At 39.2% G+C, this 14,235-nt stretch overlaps 1 pseudogene; it reads left to right on the top strand.

Moving 5' to 3' along the window:
* The first annotated feature begins 6,155 nt into the window (after positions 1-6,155).
* Positions 6,156-7,075, top strand: LOC120874384 (annotated as a pseudogene).
* Positions 7,076-14,235: the final 7,160 nt, after the last annotated feature.

Genomic DNA, 14,235 nt, shown 5'->3' with positions numbered 1-14,235 from the left:
AGTGGTGACATTTCTAAGGAGATAACTTAGCAGAGAGTTGAGCCATTTGAACACGTGTTAGTTAGCAATAAGTACTGTGTCTATCTATTTGGACTTCTTTCAAAAGAGGGCAATCAAGTCAGGGTATTTTACTTGCACAGCATAGTTATTCTTAGTTCTTTTTGCTTTTTAATGTTCATGAATGGAGCAGAAAAGTAACAAGGGAAATTATTTAAATTTTCACAACTGAGAGTCCACCAGGTAAACCACGGAATTTGACTGTACTTATGTAATAAACAAAACTAAAAGCTCTGGTTTTCTAGTTTTAACAAAAAATGGTTCTCTGAGTCACAGACCAGAAAGTTCCTAAATTGCATCCTGAAAAATGGTAGAGATTAACTACCATTAGTTAAAATGGTAAAGCATAAATAGAGTCACAGATGTAGTGAACAAACTTTTGGTTACTAAGAAGAGAGGAGGCTTCCCTGGTGGCTCAGACAGATAAGGAATCATCCTGTAATGTGGAATACCCTGGTTTGATCCCTGGGTTTGAAAGATCCCCTGGAGAAGGAAGTGACTACCCACTCCAGAATTCTTTCCTGGAGAATCCCCATGGACATAGGAGCCAGGTGGACTATAGTTCATGGGGTCACAGAGAGTCCCTTGGACAGCAAGATCAAACCACTCAATCCTAAAGGACATCAACCCTGACTATCCATTGGAAGGACTGATGCTGAAGCTGAAGCTCCAATAGTTTGGCCACCTGATGCCAAGAAGCGACTAACTGGAAAAGACTCTGATGCTGGGAAACGTTGAGGGCAGGAGGAGAAGGGGATGACAGAGGATGACATGGTTGGATGGCATCATCGACTCAAAGGACATGAGTTTGAGGAAACTCTGGGAGATAGTGAAAGATAGGGAAGCCTGGCATGCTGCATTCCATGGGGTCACAAAGAGTCAGATAAGACTGAGCAACTGAATAACAACAACAACAACAAAAGAAAAAAAAAAGGAAGAAGAAAAAGAAGAGGTGGGATGAATTAGGACATTGGGACTGACATATAAACATCACCATGTATAATATAGATAACTAATGAGAACTTCTTGTATAGCACAAGAACCTCTACTCAATGCTCTGTAGTGACTTACATGGGAAGGAAATTTAAAAAATAAATAAATAAAGAGTGGTTATATGTGTATGTATGACTGATTCAATTTGCCATACAGCGAGAAACTAACACAGCATTGTAAAGAGAAATTATGCTGCAATAGTAATCAACTAAAAAATTAAACCTATTAAGCACCATCTAGACCAGTGATATCCAATTTAAATATAATTCAAGTCCCTCTTGTGATTTCAAACTTTATACTAGCTGAGTTAAAAAGGTAAAAGAGAAAGATGTGACATTAATTATAATAATGTTTCCTATAACTCAATAGATCTAGAATATTATCACTTCAACATGCAACCAATATAAAAATTAAGATATTTTTATCTTTTATTTGTACTAAGCCTTAGAATGTTCTCAGAACAGCCCAAATAAATGTGACACTAAATTTTTAAATTAAAAACACTTGATCTCCATTTATATTTCACAAAATTTACAATTGGAGAGATAGATTCCCACACATAAGTTGTTCCAAACATGTGCTTGGGCTATCTCTAGCTTTGGTGAGTGGTTGTTGCTCTCAAGCTGCAGCTCATGAGCTCAGTAGTTGCAGCACTTAGGGTCTAAAACATGGGCTTCTAGTTGTTGGCCAAGGGCTCAGTAGTTGTGGCAAATGGGCTTAGTTGTCACAGAACATGTGGCATCTTTCCATACCAGAAATTTTACCCATGTCCCCTGAATTGGCAAGTGGATTCTTTACTACTGGACTACCGGGGAAGTTCAATGGTCATACATTTTCTGTCATTTAAAAATAAAATATTTTATTTTCTGTCATTTAAAAATAAAATATTTTATTTTGTTAAATAGTAAGTTTTTCATACTTATGCAGTTTTATTGAGATAAAATTGACTGTATATGTTTAGTGAAAGTGAAAGTCACTTAATGGTGTCCAAGTCTTTGTGACCCCATGGAGTATACAGTCCATGGAATTCTTCAGGCCAGAATGCTGGAGTAGGTAGCCTTTCCCTTCTCCAGGGGATCTTCCTAATGCAGGGATTGAACCCAGGTCTCCCTCAGTGCAGGCGGATTCTTTACCAGATAAGCCACAAAGGAAGCCCAAGAATACGGAAGTGGGTAGCCTAAACCTTCTCCAGCCGATCTTCCCGACCCAGGAATTGAACTGGAGTCTCCTGCATTGGAGGTGGATTCTTTATGAACTAGGCTTTCAGGGAAGCCCAATTTTAGGGAATGTGGTTCAAGTTGTTGACACAGGAAGATCCTAAGCTCACCTCTTTCTGTGAATGCAGTGAATCTAAAGCTACATAAGAAACAATCACCTCTGAAAAAGATCTGAAAACTAGCTGAGCACCTCCTTCACAAAGGTGAGAAAGAGGCCACGCTGAGGTAGATAAAACAGGCTGAGATACAGTCTCACTATAAACTCCACCCTTGGTGCAGAAACCAAAAATGATGAGGGAACTCACAAACCTGAGTTTTTTGCATTGTTCCAATTCTGATATAGAAGAAAACTGTTATTTTAGAACTCATAAAATTAAGATAGCTTTCTCCTGAAAACCCAGTGATCGTTTTCTCCTTTAATAAGAATTAATTTCAAGAGTGTGTAGAGAATTTATAGATTAGGAAATCTCACAGGGAACATTTTTCCTATAAGTGAGTCATTGATGGGCCAGCTAATTGGGATTCCCTGGTAGCTCAGCTAGTGAAGAATCCAGCTGTAATGCAGGGGACCCTAGTTCAATTCCTGGGTCAGGAAGATCCCCTGAAGAAGGGATAAGCTACCCACTTCAGTATTCTTGGGCTTCCCTGGTTTCTCAGTTGGTAAAGAATCCATCTGCTATGCGGGGCACATGTGTTTGATCCCTGTGTTGGGAAGATCCCCTGGAGGAAGGCATGGCAACCCACTCCAATATTCTTCCCTGGAGAATCCCTATGCACAGAGGAGCCAAGTGGGTTACAGTTCATGGGGTCTCAGAGGGTTGGCCAAGACAGCCAGTAAACACAGCACCAGCACTGATTTGCTAAGGCTCATTTCTGAATCTTATTGTCCAGAAATACAATTATTCATTGCCCTTACACCCAGCTTCAATATGTCTGGCTTCATGCATGAACTAGGTGAAAGATTTTCTTAACAAGTTTCTGAACTTCTTACATATTTGCTATATTAGTTTTATTTGCATCAGTTGTTTCTGTAGTAAAAAAGAGACTAGGGCTTCCTCTTCATTTCTGCAATCTGAATAAACAGAAAACAGGAGGTCTGTCTCTTCTCTGGGGAATGGACAGTCCCTAAGTGAAGGGAAAACTTGAGTAAACTATTGAATCTCTAAGGAACTAAGAACAGATTAAGGTACAGGATGTAAATGCATTCCTCTAGGTCCCTATTATACGTAGATTATTTCCCTGGGGAAGAGACTGAGCAAGCTTCTGTCACGTGTATAACTGAATGCATTATAGTATTACACTCACATTAAGTCTTCTGTGACTTACCAAGTGATGAAAATAATAATAACAAAGAATGTTTATTTTTCTCTGCTGCTTGAGTGGACTGAAAGGCATAAACAGAAATTATGATCTATATTTCTAAAAGATTTTGAAGTTAAATCAGAAAATACATGTAGGCTGCATTCTCTTAGAATCAAAGGAACCAAAGCTTCAGAACCTGAAATTGCCCTACAAAGACCAGAGGGTAAAACCAAGGATAAGAAAGCCCTGGGGTTTTCTGGAGAAAGGGAAGTTGAGTTTCTGAATTCCATTTATTCATGTCCTTCTTGTTTGAAATGGAAGTCCAAGGATCTAAGATATGACAATTTATTTCCCAATTTTGCATCCTGAGACTCACACAAAACTTATTCAATGCAGGAATCAGTGAATGCTCAGAGATACTAGGGGACTAAAAGTATTCATTAGACAGTCAGTAAGTCCCCTTTCCATGGATGGAAGTCTCACTCATCTATAGTTACAGCTTTTACTCTGTGATGTGGGGTGAAGAGTTAACCTCTCATAGACTCTGGCCATTTAGTTTTAGTTAAGCAATTTTCTTTGTTCTCACCATAACAGGTCTAATCTGCTTTAGAGACCAGCACCTAGGTCCTAGTTCTTTGCCTACAGTCTTACTGGTGAGGGGAGACTTCAAGTGAATGGAGAAATATTGAGATGTGGGAAGAGTGAGTCAATCCTGGTCCAAACCCCTCCTTTATCCATTCTTTGTTTCTTCCCCCAAGCAGTCAAGTCTACACTGGGCAGTGGTTTCCTCCCTTCTGTAAGCTAAGTTTTGATACTCTTTCCTACTTAGTTTACAAAGACCCGGTTCTGTTCAGTTCAGTCACTTTTTGTGACCCCATGGACTACAGCACGCCAGGCCTCCCTGTCCATCACCAATTACCAGAGTTTACTCAAACTCATGTCCATTGAGTCGGTGATGCCATCCAGCCATCTCATCCTCTGTCATTCCCTTCTACTCCTGCCTTCAAGCTTTCCCAGCATCAGGGTCTTTTCCAGGGAGTCGCTTCTTGGCATCAGGTGGCCAAAGTATTGGAGTATCAGCTTCAGCATCAGTCCTTCCTATGAATATTCAGGACTGATTTCATTTAGGATGGACTGGTTAGATCTCCTTGCACTCCAAAGGACTCTTAAGAGTCTTCTCCAACGCCACAGTTCAAAAGCATCAATTATTCAGCGCTCAGCTTTCTTTATAGTTCAACTCTCACATCCATACATGACTACTGGAAAAACCATAGCTTTGACTAGACAGACCTTTGTCAGTGAAGTAATGTCTCTGCTTTTTAATATGCTGTTTAAGTAGGTCATAACTTTTCTTCAAAGGAGCAAGCGTCTTTAAATTTCATTACTGTAGTCACCACCTACAGTGATTTTGGAGTAAAAAAAAAATAAAGTCTCTCACTGTTTCCACTGTCTCCCCATCTATTTGCCATGAAGTAATGGGACCAGATGCCACAATCTTAGTTTTCTGAATGTTGAGCCTCAAGCCAACTTTTTCACTCTCATCTTCACTTTCTTCAAGAGGCTGTTTAGCTCTTCCTCACTTTCTGCCATAAGGGTGGTGTCATCTGCATATCTGAGGTTATTGATATTTCTCCCGGCAATCTTGATTCCAGCTTGTGTTTCATCCATCCCAGCGTTTCTCATGATGTACTCTGCATGTAAGTTAAATAAGCAGGGTGACAATATACAGCCTTGACACACTCCTTTCCCTATTTAAAACCAGCCTGTTGTCCCATGTCCAGTTCTAACTGTTGCTTCTGGACCTGTATACAGATTTCTCAAGAGGCTGGTCAGGTGGTCTGGTATTCCCATCTCTTGAAGAATTTTTCCATGTTTGTTGTGATCCACCCAGTCAAAGGATTTGGCTTTGTTGATAATGCAAAGTAGATGTTTTTCTGGAACTCTCTTGCTTTTATGATGATCCAGCGGATGTCAGCAATTTGATTTCTGCTTCCTCTGACTTTTCTAAATCCAGTTTGAACATCTGGAAGTTCATGGTTCATGTACTGTTGAAGTCTGGCTTGGAGAATTTTAAACATTACTTTGCTAACCTGTGAGATGAGTGTAATTGCACGGTAGTTTGAGCATTATTTGGCATTGCCTTTCTTTGGGATTGAAATGAAAACTGAAGTTTTCCAGTCCTGTGGACACTGCTGAGTTTTTCAAATTTGCTGGCATATTGAGTGCAGCATTTTTACAGCATCATCTTTTAGGATTTGAAGTAGCTCAACTGGAATTCCATCACCTCCACTAGCTTTGTTCATAGTGATGCTTCCTAAGGCCCACTTGACTTTGCATTTCAGGATGTCTTTCTCTAGGTTGCTGATCACACCAGAAGCAAAAAAAGCAAAAATTCCGTTTCATGATAATGGTAACACAGTCCCATGAGATAGTAGTTAAGACAATTCTGTGAGTCCAGATTGGGTTACTCTCAGATATTCCCAGCCCAAAACACCACACTTGTGAGAGGAGATACTGGGTGAAAACTGAGTTATTGCTCTCTATGTAGCGTTTTCCTTCTGTGCTCACAGATCACCTTAGAGAGGAATGGCTCCTGGAAATGGCTCTTTTGTGACCAAATTCATTCTGTTGGGATTAACAAACAAATTAGATCTTCAACTCCCTCTATTCTTCCTGTTCCTAGGAATGTGCATGGTCACTGTGCTGGGAAACTTGGGATTGATAATTTTAATTGCGCTGAATTCACACCTACACATCCCCATGTAATTTTTCCTGTTTAACTTGTCTTTCAAAGACTTCTGTTATTCTTTTGTATTTACACCCAAAATACTGATTAACTTCTCTCTCTCTCTTTTTTTCTTTTTTTTTTACCAAAGAAGAATATTATTTCTTATGTGGGATGCATGACACAGCTCTACTTCTTCTGTTTTTTGTTTTTTTTTTGTTTTTTTTTTTTTGTCATTTCTGAATGTTATGTGCTGACATCAATGGCCTATGACCACTATGCGGCCATCTGTAAGTCACTTTTGTATAATGTTGTTATGTCCCCTAAAGTGTGTTCCAGCCTTATGCTTGTTTCCTACTTGATGGCATTTTCTGGTGCCATGGCTCACACTGGATTCATGCTGAGACTGACCTTCTGTGATGCAAACACCATCAACCATTATTTCTCTGACATCCTCCCTCTGCTCCAGCTCTCCTGCACAAGTACCTATGTCAGTGAGCTGAAAGTGTTCATCGTGGTGGGCATCAACATCATTGAGCCCAGTCTCACCATCTTTGTCTCTTATGGTCTCATCCTCACCAACATCCTCCACATCACCTCCACAGAGGGCAGGTCCAAAGCCTTCAGCACCTGCAGTTTGCACATCTTTGCTGTTTCTCGCTTCTTTGGATCAGGGGCATTCATGTATCTCAAGCCACTTTCTGCCATGTCTATGGATGAAGGGAAAATCTCTTCTGTCTTTTATACCAATATGATTCCCATGATGAACCCATTAATCTAAAGCCTGAGGAACAAAGATGTGAAATTTGCTGTGAGAAATACTTTGAGTTGTAGGCAGCTTTGATTAGAATCACTGTCTCTGTTTGTAGTTAACACAAAGTAGGAAGATTCTGGTTTTAACAGTTTTATTAACAATCCTCTTACCTCTTATTTCTTTCTCACCATGTTGAAGGAAATTTGAATCTTCTCAATTTGTTTCCACTTTTTGTAGAGTAGATCTTCTATCTTTCCTCACTATTTGCACAATTTCCTTCCCTCACCGTCTCTTACTATCACTTTTATGAAACTTTTTTTTTTTTTAATCTCTTGGTGTTTTTCTTTAGCATTTGAACTTTCCCCCCTCTGGAAATAGGAGACTGGTTTACAGATGATGAAATCAGGGAACATGAGGATGGCATAGTGTCACTGAAAGTGAAAGTGAAAGTCTCTCAGTCATGTCCAGCTCTGCGACCCCATGGACTGTATAGTCCATGGAATTCTCCAGGCCCGGATAGTGGAGTGGGTAGACTTTCCCTTCTCCAGGGGATCTTCCCAACCCAGGGATCAAACCCAGTCTCCCACATTGCAGGTGGATTCTTTACCAGATGAGCTATATAGTGTCATTAGGGTTCTCTTATCTGCCACTTCCCATTGGAAGCATGAATCAGAAAACATTTTATATCACATTTAGTGCCTGAAATGTCAAGTCCTATAATGACTGTTAAATATAAACCATTTTGCATCTGTAAACACTGTATGTTATGCTTCTCTGGGCAAAGGATTTCCTTTTCTTTGCTCATAACAGATTGTTAAAATATATTGCCTGGATCAGAGGGTAAAATTCAAAGTATTTATTGATTTATTTACAGTCATATATTTTTTCATGAAGTTATCTAGAATAAATTAAATTTTATAGTTTAAAGTCTACTGATCTTAGTTAACATTGTTTCTACTTTATGTCACTAATTTTGTTTCAGTAAATATGGCACAGGAGAAAATACTCAAATTTTAAAGTTGAATATGTTGTGTTACAGGATCGTACATTAATTTCTTTTAGTGTGGGTATTGCTTTCTTTTCTTTTGCGGGGGTGGGGGGGGAGGTCTTTTGTTTGTTTGTTTAAGAAAACTGTTGACTTTTGTTGTTGCTGTTGGGAAAGAAGAGGCCTTTTATTATTCTGGGGAGATTACTGGCTCAAGTAAAAAGCAGTGTTTATCGCAAAACTAAAAAAAAAAACTTTGGAACACTTGATGACTTCATATTTCACAGAGCAGGACATGCAAATGAAGGAGCCCAGAATCTTGTTATGAGTCCAAGAATCAACAAGACACATGACCAATTAATAAGAGGTACCTGTGTGTAGTGTTCATGAGGCTTAGGAAGTGCATTTTAATATAGACTTTTTTCATATTCTATTTAGTACAGTTGGTGTACATGTAGTTCACAAAGCTTTAATAAACTTATGATGCACAATGACCATGTAATAGTAGTGCTTTGGAGGATGAAGATAGAAAACTTGTGGCTACATTTGAAGAAGAAATTAGAGAGAGGACATTTTTTCCGAAGTGATTAGTAATTAAAACTCAAATTATGGATAAGGATCTTAAAAAAAAAGACTGAAAAATAAAAGCCTATTTTTCTGATTCTCTTATTTGTTCTGAAACCCCCTGGAAATATAATGGAGAAAATAGGATTTTTATGGATAGGATAAAAACTTAAGTTATTTGATAATAAAAAGATTAAATCCACCAACCTCCAACCCTGTGGCTGTGACCTGGACACATCTAAATAATTCCTGATTTTGTTGGCTTCCATGTGCTACTATCTCACGGATTTTAAGGTACAAAGTCCTCAAACTGATCTTATAACAATGATACTTTGAATGAAACATTTGGTGAATAAATCAAGTTATGACAGTGTCTTCTCTGAAATAGGATGCTGAGTTATTTTTTGAGAAAATAAGGGGAAGATAATACTGGAATGTTTGCTTCTTGGATGTTTGGCATTTACTGAGAGTTTTAACTTGTTAAATCCTCGTTTTATGGTTTAAAATGACCACTCATATCACATTCCTGATCTCAATATAAACATGTATGACTTTCAATTAACAAGTTGTATTTATACATTGTAGTTGATCCAGGTTTGTGTTTCTTGTATTTATTTACTGTCCCCGTTCATAGCATTCTTTTCTTTATTCAGAGAAGTATATTAAAATAAATAAACTCGGACTCAACTGAACGATTTCAGTCACTTGTCACTTTCATGCACTGGAGAAGGAAATGGCAACCCACTCCAGCGTTCTTGCCTGCAGAATCCCAGGGACGGGGGAGCCTGGTGGGCTGCTGTCTATGGGGTCGCACAGAGTCAGACTCGACTGAATTGACTTAGCAGCAGCAGCACACTATTTGGGAGCCTTTAGAGGCATTGCATCATTGCTTCCACTCTGTTGTGTATTGTATCATTATTTGAGTTGTTCAACAGGTAAAGAATCTGCTGGCAATGCAGGATACACAGGAAACTTAGGTTCGATCCCTGAGTCAGGAAGATCCCCTGGAGGATGAAATGCCAACCCATGCAAGTATTCTTGCCTGGAGAATCCCATGAACAGAAGAACTTGGCAGGCTACAGTTCAGTGGGTTGCAAAGAGTCAAACATGACTAAGAACAGACAGGTATTCATTCATAGGAGTTACCAAAAATGTGTTCAGTTCAGTTCATTGCTCAGTCGTGTCCGACTGTATGCCACCACATGAATCGCAGCACGCCAGGCCTCCCTGTCCATCACCAACTCCCAGAGTTCACTCAGACTCATGTCCACTGAGTCAGTGATGCCATCCAGCCATCTCATCCTCTGTCGTCCCCTTCTCCTCCTGCCCCCAATCCCTCCCAGCATCAGAGTCTTTTCCAATGAGTCAACTCTTCTCATGAGGTGGCCAAAGTACTGGAGTTTCAGCTTTAGCATCATTCCCTCCAAAGAAATCCCAGGGTTGATCTCCTTTAGAATGGACTGGTTGGATCTCCTTGCAGTCCAAGGGACTCTCAAGAGTCTTCTCCAACACCACAGTTCAAAAGCATCAATTCTTCGGTGCTCAGCCTTCTTGACAGTCCAACTCTCACATCCATACATGACCACTGGAAAAACTATAGCCTTGACTAAACAGACCTTAGCTGGCAAAGTAATGTCTCTGCTTTTCAATATGCTATCTAGGTTGGTCATAACTTTTCTTCCAAGGAGTAAGCGTCTTTTAATTTCATGGCTGCAGTCACCATCTGCAGTGATTTTGCAGCCCCCCAAAATAAAGTCTGACACTGTTTCCCCATCTAAGCCCCATGAAGTGATGGGACCGGATGCCATGATCTTCATTTTCTGAATGTGGAGCTTTAAGCCAACTTTTTCACTCTCCTCTTTCACTTTCATCAAGAGGCTTTTTAGCTCCTCTTCACTTTCTACCATAAGAGTGGTGTCATCTGCATAGCTGATGTTCCTGATATTTTTCCCAGCAATCTTGATTCCAGCTTGTGCTTCTTCCAGCCCATCTTTTGTCATGATGTACTCTGCATATGAGTTCAATAAGCAGGGTGACAATATACAGCCTTGATGTACTCCTTTTCCTATTTGGAACCAGTCTGTTGTTCCATGTCCAGTTCTAACTGTTGCTTCCTGACCTGCATACAGATTTCTCAAGAGGCAGGTCAGGTGGTCTGGTATTCCCATCTCTTTCAGAATTTTCCACAGTTGATTGTGATCCACACAGTCAAAGGCTTTGGCATAATCAATAAAGCAGAAATAGATGTTTTTCTGGAACTCTCTTGCTTTTTCCATGATGCAGTGGATGTTGGCAATTTGATCTCTGTTTCCTCTGCCTTTCTAAAACCAGCTTGAACATCAGGAAGTTCACTGTTCACATATTGCTGAAGCCTGGCTTGGAGAATTTTGAGCATTACTTTACTAGCGTATGATATGAGTGCAATTGTGCAGTAGTTTGAGCATTCTTTGTCATTGCCTTTCTTTGGGATTGGGATGAAAACTGACCTTTTCCAGTCCTGTGGCCACTGCTGAGTTTTCCAAATTTGCTGGCATATTGAGTGCAGCACTTTCACAGCATCATTTTTCAGGATTTGAATAGCTCACTGGAATTCCATCACCTCCACTAGCTGTTTGTAGTGATGTTTTCTAAGGCCCACTTGACTTCACATTCCAGGATGTCTGGCTCTAGGTGAGTGATCACACCATCGTGATTATCTTGGTCGTGAAGATCCTTTTTGTACAGTTGTAAAGACCAATATTGCATAGGAACCTGGAATGTCAGGTCCATGAAACAAGGCAAATTGGAAGTGGTCAAACAGGACATGGCAAGAGTGAACGTCGACTTTCTAGGAATCAGTGAAGTAAAATGGACTGGAATGGGTGAATTTAACTCAGATGACCATTATATCTACTACTGTGGACAGGAATCCCTCAGAAGAAATGGAGTAGCTATCATGGTCAACAAAAGAGTCCAAAATGCAGTACTTGGATGCAATTTCAAAAACGACAGAATGATCTCTTTTCCTTTCCAAGGCAAACCATTCAATATCACAGTAATCCAAGTCTATGCCCCAACCAGTAATGCTGAAGAAGCTGAAGTTGAACAGTTCTACGAAGACCTATAAGACCTTTTAGAACTAACACCCAAAAAAGATGTCCTTTTCATTTTAGGGGACTGGAATGCAAAAGTAGGAAGTCAGGAAACATCTGGAGTAACAAGCAAATTTGGCCTTGGAATGTGGAATGAAGCAGGGCAAAGACTAATAGAGTTTTGCCAAGAAAATGCACTGGTCATAGCAAACACTCTCATCCAACAACACAAGAGAAGACTCTACAGATGGACATCACCAGATGGTCAACACCAAAATCAGATTGATTTCATTCCTTGCAGCCAACGATGAAGAAGCTCTATACAGTCAACAAAACAAGATCAGGAACTGACTGTGGCTCAGATCATGAAGTCATTATTGCCAAATTCAGACTTAAATTGAAGAAAGTAGGGAAAACCACTAGACCATTCAGGTATGACCTAAATCAAATCCCTATAATCAAATGATTATACAGTGGAAGTGAGAAATAGATTTAAGGTCCTAGATCTGATAGATAGAGTGCCTGATGAACCATGGATGGAGGTTTGTGACACTGTACAGGAGACAGGGATCAAGATCATCCCCATGGAAAAGAAATGCAAAAAAGCAAAATGGCTTTCTGAGGAGGTCTTACAAATAACTGTGAAAGAAAAAAAGCAAAAAGCAAAGGAGAATAGGAAAGATATAAACATCTGAATGCAGAGTTCCAAAGAATAGCAAGAAGAGATAGGAAAGCCTTCCTCAGTGATCAATGCAAAGAAATAGAGGAAAAGAACAGAATGGGAAAGACTACGGATCTCTTCAAGAAAATTAGAGATACCAAGGGAACATTTCATGCAAAGATGGGCTCGATCAAGGACAGAAATGGTATGGACCTAACAGAAGCAGAAGATATTAAGAAGAGGTGGCAAGAATACAAAGAAGAACTGTACCCCCCCCCAAAAAAAAAGTGTTAATACTGGTCAAAACCTATCATGTAAGAAACCTCTAAAAAAATTAAAATTGTTTTAATTTTAGAAAAAAATAACTTTCTTTCAAACCAGGTTTTTATTCTTTCAGCTTATTTTGGAAAAAATTAAAAGTTCAAATATTACTTGTAAATGTTATGTCTGGAAACGTTTTAAAAGAAGCAACCTAAGTATGACTTATTGTTGGCAACTTAAACTCTGTGTCCCCACCACTAATAGGAGGGGAATGAAGTTAGAGTGTTACATGTATGACATAAAATTATCCTTCATATTGTTTGCTTTTTTGTGTTATGCACTGAAGAAGTTATAAAAGAAAGGATGATTCTATTAAAGTTGTTCAGCTAAGTGTTAAACAGGCAAGCCATGAGTTTCTTCCATGTCTGTGTAATAGGAAGGCTATTTTTCCAATCCAATCTGGAAGGATGGACTTTGTGGACAATAACAGAAAGTGGTCCTCTTAGTTAAACCTTAAAGAAAATTCCTTAACTTTATTGAACTCCATTTTCCACTCTTATTCACACAGCCTCCCTACACACAAAGACACACACACACACACACACACCACACCAGGCATGGTGTCTTTAAATATTGCATTTTATGAAATCACTGCCTAACATCCACTGCATGGCATGTGACCCACTTTTCACCCTTGCAGGCAAATTCAGGTAATGTTTCCAAGTTCCAGGTCCTGAGAGGAAGGGCTGAGCAGAACATATTTAATGAATTCAGGAAGAAGAAATAGTTATTGCTTTAACTATTCACTTATTTATATTAAAACAAAACATAACATAACACGTATTTTATACCTAAGGGGCCTAGCAATATGTAGCAATGTGTTGTATGTCAGGATCATAAACAAGAAAATGGAAGCAGTAGTTATAATGTTAGATTTTTATAATGCAACATAGTAGATTAACATATTTTTGGGTAGTGTTCAAACTAGATCTTACATGGTTGCAATTATTCCTGAAAATTGATTATATCAGCAAATGTCTATACTGGAGACAGACGTGGTATTCTTCCATAAGTCTAACACATTTACCGTTTTCCCCACCTTTGAGATATTTCATTGTATACTCATTTTAGTGTCAGATGAAGTAAGTGGATTATATGTAGGACTTTGCTGTACAAAATATGTACCTTTGCATGTTAAAGTTACTCTCTTATGTGAGGAAGTTTTACATATATATATATTTTAGCTTTTCTTTTTTAATTTAAATTTATTTATTTTAATTGGAGGCTAATTACTTTACATTATTGTATTGGTTTTTGCCATACATCAACATGAATCTGCCACGGGTGTACACGTGTTCCCCATCCTGAACCTCCCTCCCACCGCCCTCCCTGTACCATCCCACTGGGTCATCCCAGAGCACCAGCCCCAAGCATCCTGTATCCTGCATCAAACCTGGACTGGTGATTCACGTATTGCTGAAGCCTGGCTTGGAGAATTTTGAGCATTACTTTACTAAATTAACCATCCCTTCAGAGAATTTTTCATTGGTGAAGTATAAGAAAGACCCTGTCAGAAAGGGAGAACACTGGTTCTCCTTAAGGGCCAGTTACCCTCTCATTTTCCTCTAGTAAATAACCCTGTTCT

The sequence above is a fragment of the Oryx dammah genome, unplaced genomic scaffold (genome assembly GCF_014754425.2).
Source record: "Oryx dammah isolate SB20612 unplaced genomic scaffold, SCBI_Odam_1.1 HiC_scaffold_15, whole genome shotgun sequence".
Lineage (NCBI taxonomy): Eukaryota > Metazoa > Chordata > Mammalia > Artiodactyla > Bovidae > Oryx > Oryx dammah.
This window is presented reverse-complemented; position numbering and strand designations above follow the sequence as displayed.